General features: G+C 44.3%; 1 pseudogene; it reads right to left on the bottom strand.

The window, feature by feature from the left end:
• Positions 1–1,998: 1,998 nt before the first annotated feature.
• On the bottom strand, positions 1,999–2,444 carry LOC110321073 (annotated as a pseudogene).
• Between the last annotated feature and the right edge of the window lie 4,255 nt (positions 2,445–6,699).

Here is a 6,699-nt window from a genome sequence, read left to right as displayed (position 1 = left end):
CACATTCATTTGGCTGAATTGCTGTTGCTAGAACAGAAGCAATGAAAGTGGGATTTCTTGTGTTGCTAGTTAGGAAAAGCTTTCTGCCTCTCACCACTGGCCGCCTTGCTAGGAGGGTTTTGTGTGTGTTCTTTCTTATTGCTATGGTGTAAGTGTGAACCACCCCCTGGAGACTTATGTGCTAAACACTGGTGCCCAGCTAGGGACATTCTCTTGGTGATTCAGGACATGTTGCCAGATGGGGCCTAGCTGGAGAAATAGATTACTAGGGATGTGCTCCTCTAAAGATGATACCTAGCTCCCAGACCCCTCCTCACCTTTCCTGTTTCCTATCCACCATGAGGTGAAGAATTTCTTGTCTGTATGTTCTGCTCTATTATGTTCCCAGAATTAACACCGCTAAGGACCATGGATTGACATCTCTGACTATTAAACAAAATTAAAAATTCACTCTTTAGGAGTTGGAGAGATGTCTCCGTGGTTAAGAGCACTGGCTGCTCTTCCAGGGGACTGGGGTTCAGCAGCCACATGGCAATTCCAGTTCTGGGGGATCCAAATACCCTCTTCTTACCAGTCATGAACATGGTATACATACATACATACATACATACACACATACATACATGCAGGCAAAGCACCCACACATATAAAATCATAAAAAAGNATTCATCCTTTAAGTTGTTTTCTTGGATATTTTGGTCATAGCTATGCAAAAATAACTAACACAGGAAATTGGTGCCAGAGAAGTAGAGTTGTTGCTGTGATTAAATCTGCCTGTGTAGTTCCTAAGTCTTAGTTACTACTTTGTTGGCAGGGTTTAGAAAGGTTTAGTCTCTAAAGTAGACTAAATAGTTGAGGCCATAACAGTATCTAAAGAAATACTAATTTTTGTAACTTCATGAGGTTCCACATGTCAGTCATTGTTCTTGTTTCCCGAGTGATCAGAGCCCCAGTCAGAACGTTTTTACCTATACCCAGATCTGTTTTTAACTCTATCAGTTTCAGGTCTTATGTTGAGGTCTTTGCCATTTGAGGTTCAGTTTTGTGCAGGGTGAGAGATGAGAATCAAGTTTCCTTCTTTGTGTAGATACCTAGTTTCCCCAGCACCATTTGTTGAAGATGCTGTCCTTTCTCCAATATAGATTTTCGGCATCTGTCTTAGTTTGGGTTTAATTGCTGTGATGAGACCCCATGGATCCTGTATCAGTTATTTCTCTGTTTCTGTAGACAAACACCATGACCAAGGCACTTTATAGGAGAAAGTGTTTATCTTGAAAGTTCTGGAGAGACGAGAGTTCATTATGATGGGGAAACATGGCAGCAAATGGTAGGCCTGGCGGCAGGAGCAAGAAGCTGAGGGATCCCATCTTTTACGGAAAGCATGAAGGAGAGAGAGTAAGAGAAGTTGAGTGAAACTTGCTTCCAGTGTCCTGCTTCCTCCTCACCTAAACCTCCACACAGAGCTCTAACAGGTGGGGACTAAATGTTCATATGGGGGACATTCTCTTTTAAACCATCATCTTTGTAATTTATAACATATGTTGAACCATCGCTGCATCTCTGATCTGGGCCCTCCTTGGTCATTAATCAAGAAAATGCCCTAAACCTGCCTACAGGCAATCTGAGGGAGGCAGTTTCTCAGTGGAGGCTCCTCTTCACAGTAACCCTAGTTTGTGTCTACCTGATGAAAAACCAACCAGGACAACCCTATCATGGAAAATAAGAAACTTTAAAGAATTAGTAGATCAGTGACATAATTGCAGTGTCTTCTGGTTTTCCTTACTGTTGACAAGTTGGCTGTCAGTATAACTGTTGCCCCTTTGAAGGCAATGTGTTGGCTTTTCCTCTTCTAATCTTTTTTTTTTTAAACTTTCCCATTATTCTTTCTTTCTTCTTCTTCTTTTTTTCTTTCAATTCCTTCAGTAAGGTGTTCTGAGGAACCAGGAAAATAACAGGCAGTGGATGAGTAATGCTTCCTAAGCCCTGCTCAGTAATTCATCAGTCATCTTCTGGTAACTGGATTTTGCCGGGATCAAAGTAGTTGGATTTCTTGATGGGAAGGCCATTGACTTCTCGGTATTTCACAAGTCTCTCAGCTTCCCGGCGGACCCACTCTTGCATCCTGTCATCAGGCAAATAAGCCACAAAGGTGGTATCAAAGACCAGGACGATGGAAAAACCAAAGAAGACAGCTCGAATATTCCAGACACCCACCATGGGGTCACTGTCACAACCATAAAAGTCAGGGTTCTTTGCGTAGACATTTTCAACCTCTGGTTCTAGGTCCCCTGCCACAGCATGATGGGTTCTCATTGCTGCTTTCTCTCCACACCAGATGGGACGATCACAGCCCTGGAGCATTTCCAGCGAACGCAGGCAGCTGGGAGCCCTCACATTGCCGCCACTGCTGACAGGCGGCGAGCATACAAGCTTAACAGCCAGGCCGCCAATGACTGCAGAGACCTGGGGGTGGGTTGGGGAGGGGTCCATTATTATTTCAATTTGTGACTCTGATAAATAATAAATATCAGTATACCAAAAATTTAGCAGCAGTTTCTTTTTTTTTTATTTTTTATTAAGTTTATTTATTTAATTTTTAATTATTATTATTTTCTTTATTTACATTTCAAATGCTATCCCGAAAGTTTCCTATACCCTCCCCCCACCTCTGCTCCCCTACCCACCCACTCCCACTACTTGGCCCAGGCCTTGCCTTGTGCTGGGTCATATAAAGTTTGCACGACCAAGGGGCCTCTCTTCCCAATGATGGCCGATTAGGCCATCTTCTTTAGCAGCAGTTTCTTAAATTACCAAATACTCTGTGTTCCAATTTCTAATCTTATAAATGTCATATGCTTTTAAAAGTAATAACTTTATGTAATCATAAGGCCTACAGATTATAACTTGACGTTTAAAGGTGAACTTGATAACACAAACTTCATTTGGTAGGTGGAAGCAGAAAGACAAGAAGTCTAGAGTCAGTCTCAAACAAGTTTACACCCAGCTTAATATTTTTCTTTTTATGGTGACACAGTGTTATGGTTAAAAATGTGGGCGCAGGAGTCAGTTACTGGAGTTACATTGTGTGTGTGTGTGTGTGTGTGTGTGTGTGTGTGTGTGTGTGTGCAGCAATGTGCACACAGGGGTCAGAGCAGAGGAAACTTTGTGGAGTCGTGGCTCTCTTCCCACCTTTGCATAGGTTCCAGAGATAGACCCTCTGAGATGACCTGGCATGTGCCTTCTTACCAGCCTCTCAGATGAGCTGTTAATTTCAAATTACTTCTCTATAAAACATAGACGGTACTATGACTCATTATAGTGCTGCTAAGAGATGCAACAAACTCAGCTATGAAAGAAGTTAAAGTAACTCCCCACACAGAAGAGTTCTTTAAATCTCCCAGCTTTCAAGAGCCAATACATTATTTCTAAAACTTAGTTTTATTACTTTATATTCCTGAGTGTCTTGTTTGCATGTCTGTATGTACATCATGTGAATGCCTGGTGTTTACAGAGGCCAGAAACAGGCCTACAATCTGGAGTTATGGGGAGTTGTGAGCCACCATATAAGTGGTAGGAATAAAACCCTGGTCCTCTGGAAGTATAGCCAATGTTATTAACCGCTGAACCATTTCTCCAGCCCCAGAAGCAATACATTACCTTGACTGAATTCTACAAATCAGAAAATATTGAGACGTGCTCAATTAGAAGATCTTTGGTTTTCTTTATTTTACCAAACGCTTCTTTTTTTTTTTTTTTTTTTTTATTTTAAAAATTTATTTTTTACACTCCATATTCCATTCTGCGCCCTCCCATCCATCCTCCGTCTGCTCCACATCCCACACCTCCTACCCCCACCCCCTGTCTCCATGTGGATTCCCCCCCACACACACACCTGACCTCTAAACTCCCTGAGGCCTCCTTCTCCATTCTCTTGAGGGCAACAAACAAGTCTTAGAGGTACTGTCCGAGGTGCTGAAAACGTCCAGTTACTTTGTGGTTGGTTTTGTTTTGTTTTGTTTTGTTCTAAGATAGGGCCTCTCTATGTAACCCTGACTGTCCCATAACTTGCTATGTAAACCAGGCTGGCCTTGAATTCACAGAGATTCACCTGCCTCTGCATCCCAAGGACTGGGATTAAAGGCTTGTGGCACCATGTGCCCCATTCCTGTAACTATTTTAACTCTGGCTAGAATCAATCCAGTTAGAGGATTTGGGGATTCATAGTTACTTTTAAAATATTTTTATTTATTTTTGACAAAGCCCTTAGTCCCAGTACTTGTGGGACCATAAAAGGCAGCCCATTTTCTGGTTGAGCTAGGTTTAAACCCCGGAGACCCAGCAGGTGTTCCTTGCAAGGAATGGAAGGCATTTGCCATGCTCCCAGACAACAGATTCCTGACACAGGCCTCAGCTCTCCACAATTCTGTGGCCATCAGTCACGTAGGGCCTCTGGTATTCTGTCTGGACTCCACCCCCACAGTTACCTGGCAACATCCAGGTAGGCCTGGCCTACTATGAAAGGGGCTGCTTGCCCCCTCCTCTCTCTCTTACTCTTGCCTCTTTCTCTTTCCTTCTTGTTCCCCTTCTCACTGCATTCCCTTCCCCCTTCTCTACATGTGGCCATGACTGGCCTCCACTTCTCTATTCTCTCCCTCTCTCTCCCTTTCTCTGCCTCTGCTACCCTCTTAGCTCCCCTTCCCAGACACTCCTCCCTGCAAAAGGTATTTAACCTCAGGCCCGCCCTGAGAAAATAGAGTACAGTTTCACTCATCACAACTCTCTGCCATGACAATAAATGCCTTACAACCATGGCTACCTCTTCTCATCAGGACCTGCCGTGGGGAACAATGGAGCAGGTCTTCCTCTAAAGAGCTGGGTGTCTAATCTCCCGCAGGAGGCCTCTCTGCACTCTCAGCCATGGTTTCCACCAAGCCAAGCCGCCTGAGCAAGCCAGAGACAAGGACTCTTCTCCCCTCGGGAACCAGGCGAAGCTCTCTGCTCCCGCCCCTTTCCCTTCAGCCGCAGACCGGAGCCATCCCCACGGGCCCCACTCTGTTCTCAGCTCTTCCGTGACATCGAGTAGCATCTCTGGTGTCCAAGAGCCTGAGAACCTGCTGTCCCTGTTCTCCATGCGACCCGGGGACCCCGGGGACTCCCGCAGTTCCCTGGGGACCTCAGACTGTGCTTCTCCACCATGGAGTGGGATCCTGTGGCTTCTCACAGCCTGAAGCCCACCTATCTGCGATGTGAGGTGCTTGCAGTCAAACTTCCTGCATCCTGCCACGCCCAGTGGCCCCAGCCCTGGTCTGAAAGCGGGACACCATTATAACCCACAAGTACTTGGGAGGCAGAGGCAGGCAGACCTCTGTGAGTTCCAGACCAGCCGGGTCTACAGATGTGAGTTGTCTTGAAAAGCAAACAAAACAAAACAAAACCAAAAAGAAATGTTTTAAATTTCATTCTGGTTTCTTCAGTGACTTGCTGGTTGTGATTTATTTATTTATTTATTTATTTATTTATTTATTTATTTATTTATTTTGTCTCAGTCTGCTGAAGAGAGAAGTTTCTTTGATCGATGAGAACTACACTTATCTGTGGATGTAAGTATTTAGAATATAGTAGGGATTGTTCTGGTTTAGTAAAGCGGTGGTTGTAAGTTCTCCTTCAAGATCGATGGCTTCTCTATCCCCAGATAGTTGACTTGGTTTTGAGTACCAGTCACAGTTTACCTCTTATTGAGCGTTTCTTAAGTCCCATTAAGGAAAGTGATTATTACCAACAAGGTATATGTGCCATTTGCACCTTAGGGTTATCCCGCCATGCTTGCCATTGCCTTAGTTCATAGGCACCGTAGCTTGGTGGGATTGTTTGCTTCCTTCTATTGGAAGCTTGCATGGCCCCACTCGGGCTGTAAAAGCTAGTCCTCGGGAAGAGGTCAGATCCAGCTCCTGTCCTCTGGGTCCTGCGTCCAAAGTGCATGGTATCTTCAGCAACAGGGACTTACCTCCCACCTCTGGGCGGCCACCAAGGCAACAGAAATAGTCCATAATATTTTGGAAGTGTCTTGGACAACCCTGACCAACATATCAAAAGGAGGCTTCTCATGCCTGGTTTTGTTAAGTAGTTTATGGCTTTGGCAGGGAGTGTTATCAGATAGGAAAATCTTCATTTAAACAACAAATGTATGTATGGATGGATACATAGGCTTATATGTAATTTTAGGTAGATAGATAATATGATTCCTTATGACTTTTCCTGACATCTTTCCTGTTAGTTAACTCCTCTTATTCTGTGTTAATCTCCCTCTTTCTCCCTAGCTAAAGCCTTCCCCCATTTTTCCCCATTAAATCACTTGTACCCTGATATTCTTTCCGTTGCTCTTTCCTGGCATGGTCCCCATTTACGATCCTGGTTTCTGCAGTTACTACAGGTTATATAGTTTCATCCAAAAACTTGGAGTTAGGAACTGAAGGTGGGAGGCGCAATGACTGTCTTGCTGGGCGTGGGACCCCTCACTCAATATGAACTCTTCTAGGTCATCCAGTGACCTGAACAGTTCACGACGTCACTTATCTTGACAGTGGAATAGTATCCCATTGTGAGTATGGATCATGTCTCATCATTCACTTGTCAGTTGAAGGACATTCAGGTTGTTTCCCTTTCCTAGCTGTGGTACAGAGAGGCGATAGACATGGCTAA

Source organism: Mus pahari, chromosome 4 (assembly GCF_900095145.1).
Source record: "Mus pahari chromosome 4, PAHARI_EIJ_v1.1, whole genome shotgun sequence".
NCBI classification, from domain to species: Eukaryota; Metazoa; Chordata; class Mammalia; order Rodentia; family Muridae; genus Mus; species Mus pahari.
This window is presented reverse-complemented; position numbering and strand designations above follow the sequence as displayed.